At 37.7% G+C, this 15757-nt stretch overlaps 1 protein-coding gene across 4 annotated transcripts in view; it reads right to left on the bottom strand.

Annotated features, from left to right (window-relative positions):
- Positions 1-15751, bottom strand: part of Ccser2 (coiled-coil serine rich protein 2) — a 158232-nt gene extending 142481 nt beyond the window's left edge. For 2 of the 4 annotated variants that reach the window (XM_010622593.3, XM_010622594.3), the window contains exon 1: positions 15672-15751. The gene's annotated coding sequence lies outside the window, so the exon portion shown is untranslated. Of the gene's footprint in view, positions 1-7114; positions 7132-15671 lie in introns of those variants that run through there. The other 2 variants (XM_010622592.2, XM_033761712.1) reach the window with 2 other exon arrangements.
- Positions 15752-15757: the final 6 nt, after the last annotated feature.

The following is a 15757-nucleotide window of genomic DNA, read 5'->3' as shown; positions in this document are numbered from 1 at the left end:
TATCAAAGAATCATTACTGTTTTAATACCCTGTTTTTGTAAATTTTTATGTCTCATTCTGAAAAGGTATTCTGTCAGTGTTAGTGTCGGTGGGGATTGCCAAAGCTAACTTATTATTTAGCCCTGTATAATATTTATTTTTTTAACTTTGTTAATGTCTTCACTCACTGACAATAAACCACTTTTATGGAAGATACAATTTCTTACTTGGTAATGGATGCAGGGACATTGATTGTAAAAGAATCGTGTCAGTCAACAAATTGTCCTACTGTTATATATGCTTAAAATTAATCTTGGAAAAAACTAAACTTACTTAGCATATTTACCTACAAGGTGGAAATATCTGTGTTAAGTCCGACTGATGTTAGAAAAATTTAAAAACCTTAAAGGAGATGTGATAAAAGGTGTTTATCTTGACTTTTTTTCCTCCTGAATGCTTACATCTTAACAAGTGACCAACATGGTGGTTTAAAAGCCTGATTATTGGTAAATGACCAAGGCACAGATAAAAATAGTAACATAAATTGTATATTACCATATTAAATCAGTCACCTCAATGTGTTTTCTTATCCTATCACTTCTTGTGGGATCAATAAAATTGTGTTCCACAAGAATGATGTTTTCCTATTATCTGAGATCTAGTACAGATACCTTTGGGTGTTGCTCATACATTTCAGCTGGTTTGCTTTGCAAAGAGTTTTAAATTCTCATCTGTGGTGCCATTTGGAATGAATGGGCATACCGTCAATGCCCCGAATGATAACTCTCAAAGGACAAAAGAAGAAAATCAGCCACAGGCTTCCAAACAAAGTAACATATGGGAGTCCAGTTTTGTCTGTGTTAACAAGAACAAACTACCTGGGACTTACTGGGTCAGTAACGTAAAATTATATAAGAAAGGTAAGAACATTCAACTTAGTAAACAAATTAAAAACTAATTACTTTTCTGTGAAAGGCAGTTTTTCAAATGCTCCAACTGAACTTAAACACAGAACAGTATTTAGTTGGGATGTCACAAAGTACTCCAAAAACAAAACTAAAAGGCAGAAATGCATCTTTACCAAATGATTATAGAGTAAAACTTTAAAATGTTCCACTACCAAATGTCAAAATACTAAATGCCATAAATGATAGCATGCTTCTGAGCTGTAAATTAACAAAACACAGATGAGTCCCCTCTTAGTAGGACCTGAGTTTCAAAAGGGAAGAAAGCAGAGATTCAAATCCAAACACTAAGCAGCCTTGTGGGTTTCAAATGTCCTTCCAAAGAACTCCCTTAAGAACTAGTATCCACTGTTTCACACTTTATGCAAGATCTATCTCAGGTTCATGGCTTGTTTCACCTGCACCCCAGAGGCCTATCTAGTTCTTGGAATCCCTACTACACGCAAAGTTACTGCTCTGAACTCATCACCTAGAGTTGCCCAAATGCCCCAGCCCCATGGGTGAAATGGCAGGCAACCAAGTTCAACCACAGGGCCTTGGCAACAGTGAGCACCAGCCTCCAACCACCCTGTTCAGCCCTCTCCAATTAAGAGACTAGAGTAGAAATTTCTATTTCTACTTCAGTGTTTCTTACTCAGCTGGTATAGTACTCTGTCATATCCTTACAGTCAATTCTCCTAGCTTCCTTTAGATCTCCTTTAGTGATGGCACAGATAAAATACATGTGAAATATGCAAAAAATCTCAAACCCATCCTGTCCTCTCCCATACCACATCATTTCTTAATATAGAAACTTACTATCTTCTAACCAGTATTTTAGCACAAGCTGCTGTAACTTTGTTTTCCCTGCTCTCACACTTTGTTCCCCTTGACCCATTTTAATATATTTTCCATAATTAATATTCAAAATTGTAAGTCTGATCATGTCACTGTTGCCCTTAAAATCTTCCATGGTTCTACAGAGTATAAGTTCCTTAAACCAGAACTAACAGAAGCAGCAATATTTATTGAGCTCTTGTGTGTCGGGAACATATATTACTTCACTTAAATTACACAATCCTATAATGTTGGTATTTTCATTACTGTACTTATTTTGCAGATATAAGAAAGCTGAAACTTGCAGAAATCTTATTTGTGTACAGACACACAGCTAGTAAGGGCAGCTAAGATTACAAAAGCCTTCAAAATCTGACTTCGGAATTCCCTTTTATCTGTTCCCGTCCACTTCTACCTAACAAATTCTACCTTCCAAACCACCTAAGGACCCTCTGTTAGATCAAAGGATTCACCCACCATGGTCCACCTTGAAAATGCTGAATCCTTTTTCTTTTTTGTCCCACACCCTCCTGTGGGAAGCCCATAGGCAGATTAATGTAAATCAAAGTGATACACACATCTCACTCTCAACTTCAAAATGGATGCTATGGTATAATGTGCTCAAATAGATTCCAAGGTAACAACATCCAAGTTAGAAATCCATGCCAACCTCATAAACACCTAAATCATCAGAAAGAAGAAAAAGATCAATAATAAACCAATAGCCAAAGCTAACAAAAACACCCTTAACACTCCTGCAAAATATTCACAAAACAGAGACTATGATTCTCAAGTTTTAAAGTACTTTATTCTACAAATTTGGACTCTCTCAATGTCACATGTTAGATAAATTCCATCTACTGTTAAGAGTACCAAGAAGTTTCCAGAAACTAAAAAGCTCTTGTACCACTATGCCCCAAATCCAGGAAATGAAGAGATGGTGTGGAGGTACAGTGATAATGTTATATCCTAATCATCAGCAATTTCTGCCAGCGCCTTCCAGGAACATTCAACAGTATCAAGAGTTTCTCTGGGGTATTAACTAACAGGTAAACAGCACCTCTTCAAAGTACTACTCAAATTAGCTTAAAATTCCCCATGCTAAAGCTTACACTTCTGTCTTTTCCCAGCCTCTAGATCTTCTTGAAGTTAATTACTCTTCAACTGGCATTTGGATGCTAAGTAACAAATGTTACTCAAAAAGCTTTAATGTCTTTTCTAGCTCATTAAGAAAATATACTGTAGGTCACTTCCCCCACTTCTCCCAGCCAGACCTCAGTTTCTACACATTTTCGTGGGTTTTTTTTTCCCCTGTAATCTTAACAAATACTTCTAAACCTCAAGCAAATTTATTTTAAAAAGCAGAAATTATTTCATAACAATGTCATAGAGATATTTAGGAAATCAACCTTTAATGGATACAGAAGGATCCTTGGTTCAAGTACTATTCTAGGGTGTTCAATCCAAGAAACTATTTTGCTTCTGGCATTCCTACCAGCTATAGCCAATATGCACAAACTGAAAACCCAGGGCCCAGCACAAGACTTACTCTAAAGGGTGGTTTTAAAGTGGTCCACTCAGGATATTAGTGATAGCCTAAAAGAGGGAAACGACTCAACAACTAATTGGAAGATATGGAACAGATGTCAGGGTGATTTCCAGTTTTATAATTTGAGCAACACAGTTAGTTATTATCATCATTACACATCACTGAATGAGGTAAATACATGAATAGCAGATAGAAAAAGCTGAGGAACAACAAATGTGAAAGAGAAACAGGAAAGAGTGATGGCTAAGAAGACAAAGGAAGAGAGGAGTGTCAAAAATTTGGGTGTGACAATCTAACAGGTTCACTGTACTTAAATCCTAGGAACTCCATCAAAGTATAGATATACTTTCAATGAAAAAGTGAGAGTACAACACTGTTGAGGAAAGTGGGATGACTCAGGAAACAAAGATGTGACGTGTTCTTGAAACAGAATGTAGGCAGAGTTTTGCTAGATAGAAAGACGTAAGGGAAGCCAGGAAAGCTAAGTCTGAGTTAAAGACTGAATTCCAGATTTTTTTTTCCTTTTTAAGACAACTCTGATGACAAGGTGTATGATGAACTGGAACGACAAGAGGTAAGGCAGAAGTGATTAAGAGTTCTTAAATTTATCTAAATATAGTAATAAGGCCTATAAAGAGGTTGATAGCAGCCAGAGTAAAACTTAAGGAATATGTATGTGAAAGAGATATTTTCTACTCCTAGGGTACCTGTGATATTGTGATATAATAAATATATATTTTGTTTCTGCTCCTGGTTCCTGGTTCCAGAGCTCCTACAACCCTTGGAATCTCTAAAGCATAAGAGTATCTTTTGTATGACAACGGATGACTGGTAGTTAGAGATTCCTAGATATTCACAGCCACAGCCACAGCATGGGGGCTGGTCACCAAAATGACTAAGACATGAGTAGAGGGTTGAGACTTTTAACCTCCTCCTCCACCCCCACCTCCAGGGAGGGAAAGAGGCTGAAGATTAAAATCACCAATGACCAGTGAGGCAATCAACTGTTCCACATTATGGAGCCTCTATAAAAACCCAAAGGACAGAGTTCAGAGAACTTTTGCATAAATGAACACATGAAGGTGCCTGAAGGGTGGCAGGCTCAAAGACAGCATAGAAGCTTTGAGACCCTACTCACATGCCTTGACCCATTCCCCTCTTCCATCTGTCTGTTCAGCTATTTCCTTTACAAAAAGCTGATAAACGTAAATACTTACCTTGAGTTCTGTAAGCCACCACTGCAAACTAACCAAACCCAAGCAGGGAGTCCTGTGAACCCTCATTTATAACTGAACAGTCCTAAACACAGGATACAACTTGGAGCTTGCAACTGGCACTTCAACTGTGGAGCAGTCTTGTGGAGCTGAGCCATTAGCCTATGGCAGTAATGGTGAACCTTTCAGACTGCTCAAATGCAACTCAGAACCCACTTATTTATTGCTAAGTGCCAACACCAGAATTAAACCTGAATACTGAGGTTTTGGTTTAGAAAAAACTCATACATTAACATCTTTTGTCTTAAAAGAAAAACACAATACTATAGGTTCATCATCAACTTGACTAAGGATCTGAGGCCACCTCCAGGTAGACGATATCAGGCTTTAGATAAAACGTAAAAAATGCATCAGCTGTCAGAAGTGTTGTGTGGAGAACTCTATAAGATAAACACTTTGTTTTTCCTATCTTCTAGCAGTGCCCTAGATAGTCCACTACTGCTATATTACTATGCTCATCACAAGGTATCATAATCATTTCTGGACTGTGACCTTCTCTGCTTCCGCCTCATTAATAATCCTAACTAGCCAGGGACATGGGAAATAGGCAAAAAATGTTTGTTGAATTATAATAGACCTTCATAATGGATAAGACATAAAAGTAAGACTTAAAGACTGCAAGGGTCCGGGATTTAGATAAGTGGTGCCGCAGCCTGCCTCCCAAGAGCAAGATCCTGAGTTCGATCAGTATCAAAAAAAAAAAAAAAAAAGTTGCAATCTTATTCTCAGATAAAGTAAGAACTTACAAGACAGTAATGGAGAAAATACTAACGGACAAATTAGGAGTGGGATCAAGTTTAAAGAATGAGTTTTAAAACATGCCTAACTTTAGTGTATAAAATCATAAGTACAACATCCAAATAAAACGTCAAAGAGGAAAGATGGAAACAAACCACGCAAATAACCAATGGGGGTAGGTAAGCAGACAAGAAAATAGTTGGGTTATATATAATAAAATCACTAAAAAATTTCATTATTTGCTAAACAATGAAATGCTAAATTCCTAAGATTCTTTAGGTTGTGATTCTATCTTTAAGAATTCTATCTGAGCTGGGCGTGGTGGCACACACCTGTAATCCCAGCACTAGGAGGCTGAACAGGAGGATGCTGTGAGTTCAAAACCAGCCTGGACTACATAGTGAATACCAGGTCAGTCTCAACTACATAGTGATGCAAAAAAAAAAAAAAAAAAAAAGAATTCTATCTGAATTGCCTGTTTGTATATCTTGTACAAATTAAATGATGTAAATGCCCAAATAATTGATCAATCAAACCTAGGCCAACATTGTGAAATTATCTGCTTTACCTAATCATTCATTCATTCAACAAAAATATTTACTGTCTATAAGTTGGGGTAGGGAAAATGAGTCATCAAAGTAAAGAGAGTAAAATACAAGAAATAATACCACAAATTAACCATAAAATGTTACAAGAACCCAGGTAAGATATATGATGAGTAATTGATCAATCAAACCTAGGCCAACATTGTGAAATTATCTGCTTTACCTAATCATTCATTCATTCAACAAAAATATTTACTGTCTATAAGTTGGGGTAGGGAAAATGAGTCATCAAAGTAAAGAGAGTAAAATACAAGAAATAATACCACAAATTAACCATAAAATGTTACAAGAACCCAGGTAAGATATATGATGAGGATGGGCAGAAAAAGCAGATCAAAAATATGTCTACTGCTGTACTAGGAGACACCTATGTTACGCTCTATAAAAGATGAAGTGATTTATTGAAATAATTAAGATAATAAATGGTATTTTAGTAAAGAGCAGTATGTACAAAAGTTTATAGATACCCCATTTCTTATCTTTGTGGAACTATGACAGAAGATGGGACAATGCACCTTGCAGAGGAGACTCCAAACTCTAAAGATTTATCTTTATCCTGTCATCCAATAAGAAACATCAGTAATACATTAGAATCCCTGAGGAAACACTTCCCTAAAGCAGAATGCATATGTGGGCAGGAGTTAAGAGATAAAAAGGAAGGGGAATCAGGAAGCCACTGGAGGCTTTTTCAGTCATAACCAACCTGATCGGATGTGTTTTAGAAATCCAAAAATCAGAAACATACATTGGTGGCTAAGGGGAAAAAAAGTTGGAGAAAGACATGGAGAGGATTTTAAAAGCAATTACAAAGATGCTCCAACACAATATTGACTACTACTTCTTCAGACAAAAATTAACTGCAGAAAGAGGCACACAAAGTATGGTAACTATAATATGTGCTTTCATCATTTTCTGAATTCATCTCAGATATCAACAACAATCATAATCAATTAGAGTAAAAGTGTGATGAGGTATATTAGAAAAAAATAATGAAAAGTAGTAGCCATCAAAATTTCTCCCCAAAAGTAGCTGATTACACTTCAATTAAGATTTCTTTAGTGTTTTAAAATATTTCTCTTTCTTAAAAGGGTGGGGGCTCATGCCTGTAATCCCAGCTATGTGGAGGCTGAAGTAGGAAGACTTGCAAGTTTGAGATTCTGTCTGAAAATAATCTTAAAAAGGACTCACGTTGCAGCTCAATGGTAGAACACTTGCTAGTATGTTCAAAGCTCAGGGTTCAACCCATAGTATCTAGTAGGAACGAAACCAAACAAGAACAAAACAAAACAAGATAAAACAAAGCACTTCATAGTAAAATTACCATATCAGACAAGTTACTAAATCAAAATTTAGACTCTACAACAGACTAAGCACTGTCCAAAACTGCTGAGAATAATCAACAGGGGAAATACAAGGCCATTTAATTCACTTCCTAGTAATTCATTAAAAATATGGTTATCCACATATGAAAACTAGTTTTGACCTGATGAAAATTCTTCCACCCTCAACTAATAAGTAGTGGGGGCAGTGGAAAAAGGACACATGATACTGTTTAACATCTCTTCCCACTAACCAAGGTCTTCATCAGAAAGAAACAGGGAAATACGTAAGGGGATATATATGATGATGATGAGTCTGGGGTACATAGACTAGAATAAAATGTCATTTATGTCTCAAAGAAATAGTTCCTGCAATTTCCTTCTCAACTGACCATTCCATTAACTATACACTCTGTGTACATAAACAAATACAGTAGAAAACATCAATCTTTTGAAAGGAAAACTCTTTGACTTTGCACGCTCTCCAGCTACCACTGTTTCTCCATATCGGTGTATAACAAGCCCCTTGAAAGAACTGTCTATCCTTGCTGTCTCCAATTCCTCCCCTCCAACTCTCTCTCAAATCCATTCCAATCAAGTCTCCACCTCTACCACTATATCAGAAACAATTTAAACTCACTAATGATTTTCACATTGCTAAATCTAACAGTCACCTCTCAGTCATCATCTAATTAATGTAACACACCCCATCAACCACTCCCTTCCTCTTAAAACATTCCACTCTGCTTTACAGATAGTTCTCACCTCAATTCTCCTCCTTATTCACAGGGTGCTTATTTTCCTTTGCTAGTGCCTCTCTGTCTCTGTCTTTGTAAATATTACAGAATCTGAGTTTATGCCTTCCCCAGCTATACTCACTCTCTAAACTATCTTAATTATCTAAATGCTGTCCACCAGTAGCTGAAAATTTATATCTCCAGCCAGACCTCTGACCTGAAATGCAGACTCATGTATACCCAGCTGTCCACAGAATATCTCCATTTAAATTGCTAACTTAGCATGTCCATAATTAAACTCACTATTGCCCCCTAAAACCTGCTTCTTCTGCAGTCTTACCCATCTCAGTAAATGTCAACTTGATTCTTCCAGTTTAAGCCAAAACCCACAGGCCACATCAATCCATTATCAAATTGTCGGCTCTGCTTTCCAAATGTATAAAGAATATGAGTGTTTCTCCTAACTGCTGCCTAAAATCAGTATCATCCTCCACCCAGGTGCAGCCTGCTCAGTGGTCTCATGATGTCCCACCCCAACATTCTCTGGATAGCAGCTCAGAGGACCATTTAAAACAAGTCAAAACTGTACAGTGGCTTCCCGCCTTCAGAAAGAAAACAAGTTTGATAGCCATGTATGACCCAACCTCTCCCCATTCAATCCACTCTTCAGACATCATCTTCTATGTCTATCATCATCTTCCACATCACGTACTTGCCACAAATCAGACCAAGCATGCTTCAGCACAGGATCTGTACACTCCTGTTTCATCTTTTTTAAATGTTCTACCTGCTAGCATCTGCACAAATTGTAATCTCACTTCAAGATCTCTGCTCACAAATCAGTTCTCATTACAGTTACCTAACCATCATGTATAAAACAGAAGAATGCTCCTTTCACGTTCCTTCCACTTCATTCTGTTTTCTCCACAGCACTATAATAACTAAAATACTGCATACAGACTTGTTCACTTTCTGTATCCTTTCATGAGAATGTAAGCTCTACAAAGACAAATAACTGCTTTGTTCACTGCACTATTCTTAGCAGTGTTCATTCATCTTGGATGGGTAGGTGAGTGGATAGAGAGAATACAGACTCAGAATTCGATCTCAAATCCAGGATTGAGGGAATTTTCAATTTAAATGTTCTGAAGTCCTGGACAAAGTAACTGTAAGACCGGCCACAACCATAGCCAAATCTACAACTCTAGTTAATGCCAATAACAAACAAGGTTGACAAGTCCATACTATGAAGAGAAGGGTGGGCAAAGAGAGGAAGAAGAGGGAGAAGAAAAGATGGCTATTCCTGCCCACCCAACCCTGAAAAAATACCTGGCTATTTCCCGTAAACTGGCCTACCAAACTCTGACCAAAATATCACTAAGCTTACTCACACACTTAATAGCTGTTGTGAATAGTTCCTGCTTTTCTAAGCTATGATCTGCCCAGAAATTTGTAATTCCCAAGACTAATGCGAGCTGCCAAGACATAATGGTTGGAGAAAGCTCTCAAATTTCCTCAAAGCACTCAAGCTGCAACCAAATATCATTAATGCGACGAAAGCAATTCAAAGAACCTTCTGGTGTCTACATCTCTGTTTTCCCTGGTGTATATACTAGTGGCTCAGTCATCAAAGATTTTGATTTGTTAGTAGGGAGAAACAGGAAACAGGCAACAGGATTGGAATTTTTTTCTCGGTTTTAAAGAAAGGGAAAATGGTGGAGGATAGAAAAGCATCACCTAAGATATTAAGAGTTACCTGGATTTTTCAATACCAGACACCAAAACAGAGATCATGGACCAAAACAGAGAGATAATGAGAATTCCTCAGCTAAAGAGCCATGTCTTACATTTCCCATTCCCGCACTCAGAACTCAAGATGTGGGACAGGAGCCCAGCTGGGAGCAGGAATGAGCAGGAGGAGGGTAGAAACAACACAGAAAGGAAGGGAAGGGAGGAATAACTACTCATGCTTTTTCTCTCTTCCCCTTCCCATCGTACTTGCCAAATACAGAAAGTGGGCAAATGAAAACTGGGAAGAGAAGGCAGAGTGTAGAGGGTTAGGATGACTTAAAGCAGATAAATGGCAGCAGAAAAAAAAATCAAGATGCAAAATAAGTTGAAACTGACAAGGGAATCTGAAACAAGTCCCTATACTTTTTATAGAATCACACAGACAACAGATTCTTAATCTGGAACAATCTGTGGCATTTTAAGACCAATACTCCCCAATGATCCAACCAAATTCCAATTAAGCTAGTAGTCAACACAAACAGGAAAAAACTTTCGTTCTTCATGAAGCTAGCCTTTAAGAATCTTCTGGTTTCCCCAATAGGTCCAAACCTCAATTTAACCAAACAGAAGTCTCTAAAGGTAAATAAGTAACTCTGAGACATGCAAGAACAGTAACTCAGTACAGAAGAGCAAAAAATGCAGAGATTACACATTCCGTTCTCTGATAGGTCAAATCACTCAGAAAGAAATCAGTTAATTTCAATAGGCTGAATCATACCCCAGCATGGGCATCTGCAGCAAGCAGAAGTTAGAAACCAAAAGAAGCAGGAACCAAAAGAGTCTGAAGCTACAAAATAATCTTAAGAAAAGGACTTGAAGCTGGGCGTGGTGGCGCACGCCTGTAATCCCAGCACTCCTGGAGGCTGAGGCAGGAGGATCGCTGTGAGTTTGAGACCAGCCTGGGCTATATAGTGAGTTCCAGGTCAAGTCTCAACTACATAGTGAGACCCTGTCTCCAAAAAAGAAAAGGACTTGAGGGGACGTCTATAACAATGGAAATATAACTTAGCTTTGTCCAGTACTGCCTATCAGCACTTCACATTAGGGCACACTAACCAGAACTGTTCATAGTCCGAGATGGCACTCTACATGCTAAGATTTCCTGTCACAGCTCTCTCCCTGAGGGTGTGCTAGAATCCTTCCTCTACAGAAGCTTTGATTTTGGTGACTGGTGATTCTCAGTTCAGTCTGTCACCCTAATCCTATGTTCACTCACATCTTCTACTCAGTCCCCTTCCTTGACAAGCACACAATCCAGTGGGAGAAGCAGATGTGTCACTAGGTACAACCCATCACAGCCAGTGCAACAAAAGAAACAAGAATGCTGTGAGCACATACTAATTTGTCATTACCTAACTTGGTGTCTTCCAAATCAGTATCCCCCCTTCACATTTTTCCTGTAAGTCACTTGGTCTTATAACATTCCAGAATATCCTTGATCTCTGCTTCTACCAATATATTTAGACTTCATTTCTCCTATGATATTTTAGTCACATCCCACAAGAAACAGTACAATATATTGCCACAGTCACATCAGCCATATGCCTGAAGGAGACACATATTATATCATCCCCTTGTTTTGAAAATATCTACTATCTTTCAAATCCCCAAGGGAAGAAGTTATCCTTAACACACTAAATAACGTAATAAAACATACATCTAAAATATCATCTTTTAAAGGCAGAGAGACTGTCTGAATTCCAGTTCCACTGCTTACTAGCTATATTACCTTTGGCAGGTCATTTTAAATCCTTGTTTTCTCATTCACAAAACAAGGATACTAAAGAAACCTACCTTATAGTATCCTTATCAGGAATAAGTAAGACACTCCATTCCAAGTACCAGTACAGTTTATCCGGTAACTATTCTCTTAGGCTATCTCATCTACCTAGAATATATCACTTCCTAAGGGGAAGAGATAAACAGGTTTTGCTTTCATGTATTTTAGAATGATTAACAATATGAGTTAAATCAGAACATTCTTCTTGCTAACCCTGAACCAACAAAAACTTCAATTAACCAATATATTGCTTTCATAAAAATTTTGGTTTGTCTAAACTTTATCCAATTTACTTTAATCAGACAGTGGAATAATTTAATCCTAAAACATCATAATCAAAAGACAAAAGTTAAAATTAGTGATTGTAATAATATGAGAAACTACCAAGCCCTCAAATCTAAAATAATAAAAATAAGTAAAAGAGACCAGAAACGTTTTTCAAAAAAAATTATTTATGGAGCTAAATGTTAATGAAAAATGATGAAAAGATTTCATAAATGTACAGATGAAGGACAAAGAATAGAAAGGAAAAAAAAACTAGAAAAATATTGCATTTGCTCTTCTGTTATGGGCTGTGATGTTAAATAGTAAGTACTCTTGGCAAACAAACTTTTAAACCAAGTGTAGGTGGAGGCATGACTATAATTCCAGCACCATGGGAGCTTGAGGCAAGAAGATTCCAAGTTCAAACTCAGCCTGGGCAATTTAGCAACTAAAGAAGAACCTGTCTCAAACTAAAAAATTTAAAAATGGCTGAGGATGCAGCTCAAGGGAAAGGTCTTGGGTTCAAACCATAGTAATATAAACACTTTAAAAAACTGTTTTTTTAAAAAAAAATGTTGCCAGAACTGGTCAACAAAATGGCTGGAGGCAACAAAAAGCAACACCCTTCAAAAAAATCTGGCAGCATTTTGATAAAACCATCCTATCTTCTAACCTTGTAATCCCTCTCCTGGGTCTTGAGCCTAAAAGAGAGAAGAAAAATGATAAAGCAGTAGTAACTACACTACCATATAACTGCACTACTTGCTAAATGATAAGGAACCCAGGTTTCCAATTACTGAGAAATAAGTAACACCATTTAACATTGTGTAATGATTTAAAGGTATAAAAGCTATATCAAAAAGAAAACATATTAAAGATGAGAAGTAAGAAGAAACATTAAAGGGTTATATTTATTTTTTATTTGACCATTACTTTGTTTGGAGTTGATCGGGCCTATCACACTAAGTTTAAACCTTTCAAAACTGACTTTTTGAAGGCATGAAAGCACAATCATTTTTCCCTTAAAAATGTATCACATAGGAGTAATCAGATATGCTCTTCTCACATAAAGACAAGCCATACATGTAACTTTAGCCAGCTGTAACCTTATATTAAAATCTCATTTTACCATCAAAACCTAACTATCTACAGGATCTCCATATGGTGATCAGATGTCACTTGTTATGGGACATCTAGAGTGAGGCCCCTAAGCATAAAGTTAAAGCCATCTAGCCAAATGGAATGGTGAACTTTCAGTTTCTCCCATATTCCCAGATGAATTATCATGTTACAGTTACTCAAGGGCTCCAAGTCCCTAGGAGGGGCAGCTAAGGATTCAAGGAAAAAAGTGCAAGCAAGACTTACTCTCCCTGTGAAAAATTGGTGACTTCTTCACTATTGCCTACAGCACCATGAAGCAGCAAAAAAAAAAAAAAACTTCATGAGGTCAAAGGTATAAGGAATGACCCTAAGTAACTTCAGGCATATTACTTGCCTGTTCAAGTTTTAGTGTTTTAATGACAAAATTTTTAAAGTGGAAGCAGCCAGGCATGGTTGCTCACACTCAGGAGGAGTCTGAGGCAGAAAGCACCTCTGAGTTAAAGGCCAGCCTAGGGTACATAGTGAGTTCATGGACAGCCTGAACTATATAGTGATACCCTGAGGGAGGGAAGGCGGGAGAGAAGGAGGAAGGAAGAAAGGTTGGTTAATGCTTTCAAGTTCAATGTACATTTTCCAATACACACACAAGTCTGTCACAACTCCCACTCAGAGGATGAAACGATTATTAAAATATAAAATCAGGAGACTAGGGGCAAAGGTGAAACACAAAGATGATCAAAAGACGTGGCTTGTGATCTCAGTTCTATCCCTTTGCCCACATGACCTTGGGAAAATTACTGTACTTCAAAATAAAATCCAAGGACCAAGGCAGTAAGCCTCACTAGCCATGCCCTTCTTTTCCTGCATCACAAAATGGTTTGATTTTTTCTATCATAATTTTTCTATCTTTAACCAACAATTTACTTCAATCTTGAGATATTTATAAATGTCCTGCACATTCACCTTTTCTGTTTTGATGCCAAAAAAAAAAAAAAAAGAAAAGAAGGAAATAAAGAAAGAAAGAAAGGAAGGAAGACAGAAAGAAAGAAAGAAAGAGCAGTCTAACATATTCTGTCTATCTTAAAGCTATATTCAAGCCTGGGACAATTCCTCAAAAATGTATTCAGTAAATAGTTTTTGTGCACCTATGCAATATGACAGTAGGTGCTAGAGTTGTGAACTCCAGATGAAACTGAAAAGCCTTGCAAAGTCGGACATATAAACTAATCATTAACTACCAATTGGCAAAATGCTCACTGCAGAAGGCACACTACACTATCCCCTGGGTTGGTGAAAACACAGGGATGAGATGTCTGGACAAGACTCAGAGAAGACAGTGTGGTAAGATCATGAAAAGCAACTTGTTTACTAGGAAGAGAAGATTTCTCAACAGAGAACAGTATAAAACCACAAAGGAAGACATCATCATCCCATCATCGGAGACCTACACGAAGCCCTGTATAAATAAGGGTAGGCATAATGGTAGGAAACAAATCTAGAAAACAGACGAGTACCAGAAATGGTGAGTTTTGAATTTTCTCCACATAAACTATGACAAGTCATTGAAAGACTCTGAACATGAATCAAAGTCCTCTTCTTCCTCCACATAGTAAAAGGAATTGAGTGAAGGTAACAGTACTTTTCTACCTGTGGAAAAGTAGGACTAAGAAAAACTATTTTTAATGGAGAGTTTCTGTTTTCAGGATGGCATCTTAACACATTTTAGTAATATATTATGAATTATGGCTAATGGGTTGAAGAAAGTATTTCAACCTAAAGATTTTATGGGGTCAGGGCTGGGGATTTAGCTCAGTGGTTCTGCTGCCTGCCTCTTATGACGTCAATGTTGTTGAAAACACTAAAAAAAAAAAAAAATCAAGTAGGAAAACAGCGAAGCACTTTGATACATCAAGAGAAGAGACAGTAATAAAGTCCAAAAAGAGTGACTTCTGGTAAAACCCTAAATGATGTTTACATCCCTATTATATATTTATTACAGACTATAAAACATTATTTATACCTAGCTTTTACTGGAGAATGCCTTACATTTGGTTAAAGTCTCTTTAAATTCGTCTAAAAGATGATATTTTAAAGATAATTAGACAATTAAGTAGGTTTATCAATATTTTTCTTATGAGGAAAGGAAGGCCTCTCCCAACGAATACTTTCAAACACCTAAAAAGCTCAAGTTTCTTCTCCAGCTTTTAGGGGAACACCACAGTCCAATGTGGGACCCCAAAGAGTCCCTGCATCAGTAATTTCCACGCAGCTAAGGCCTAGTCTAGGAACAGCAAGCCTAATTGGCTGGGTGGCCCACAAAGATGAATTTGCAATTATTGAAATTTGAACTCAAGCTTAGTCACCCAGGACCATCTCAGAGGAGTCATGCTTCCTTTTACTTTGTCAAGAAAGTAGGTGCATTTTTAAAAATGTATAAAAATCGGGAGGGGGAAGGGAGGGAGAGAAGGAGATGAAAAGAGAATTGGGTTATGCACATGCACCAACTCCACACGAAGAATGTACTGCAATAATGCACTAGTAATAATAAAGAATTTAAATGTATAAAAACATGTCTAGAAAGAAGAGAGGAAGCATCTGAATCTACAGCAAAGGTATGATCCACAGAAGTTTCCTCTCGGGGTGTGTTTTAGGGTGTGTCTTTGTTTTGACTCGATGACTTAAAACACCCCACTCCTTCCGGGCACCCAGGAAGGACTCTCCCCATCCACCCGCCCTGGCGCCCCAGCTCGCACCTCCGACGCTGGGCAGCTCAGCCTCGCCACTATTTCCCCGCAGAGGAGGCGTCAGCCCCGGCCGAGGCCCCCAGCGGACCGGGACA

This window comes from Fukomys damarensis, unplaced genomic scaffold (genome assembly GCF_012274545.1).
Source record: "Fukomys damarensis isolate Sample0158 unplaced genomic scaffold, DMR_v1.0_HiC HiC_scaffold_1, whole genome shotgun sequence".
NCBI classification, from domain to species: Eukaryota; Metazoa; Chordata; class Mammalia; order Rodentia; family Bathyergidae; genus Fukomys; species Fukomys damarensis.
Note: the sequence above shows the minus strand (reverse complement) of the source record. Positions and strands in the feature narration are given on the sequence as shown.